The 329-nt window shown below is 27.7% G+C and overlaps 1 protein-coding gene across 1 annotated transcript in view; it reads left to right on the top strand.

Moving 5' to 3' along the window:
- The window catches only part of TRIP11 (thyroid hormone receptor interactor 11), a 62,186-nt gene that overhangs the window by 58,855 nt on the left and 3,002 nt on the right, over positions 1 to 329 (top strand). The gene's annotated exons all lie outside the window — the stretch shown is intronic.

The following is a 329-nucleotide window of genomic DNA, read 5'->3' as shown; positions in this document are numbered from 1 at the left end:
AAAAAAAAAGCTTCAAATGGCATGATTAGTCTTTAATATTTAATTACAATAGCTGAATATACTTTCTTAATTGTAGTGAATAAAATTGTATTATCCAGTCTAATATAACCAAATATTTTACCTTAGTCTTTTTCAGAACTTTTTGTTAAATTTCTGGAAGCAGAGTCTCATCCATCTGTTCCACCACCAAAGTTTTCTGGTCATGATACAAACCCTCTAGGTTCACCAGGAAAGAGAAAACTAGATACAAATGTACCAGAATGTTTTGGAGGTAAATCCAAATATTTATTTTTCTATGATTATAAAAATTGAAAGTTTAATTTATGATT

Source organism: Galeopterus variegatus, unplaced genomic scaffold (assembly GCF_000696425.1).
Source record: "Galeopterus variegatus unplaced genomic scaffold, G_variegatus-3.0.2 Scaffold3400, whole genome shotgun sequence".
NCBI lineage: Eukaryota > Metazoa > Chordata > Mammalia > Dermoptera > Cynocephalidae > Galeopterus > Galeopterus variegatus.
This window is presented reverse-complemented; position numbering and strand designations above follow the sequence as displayed.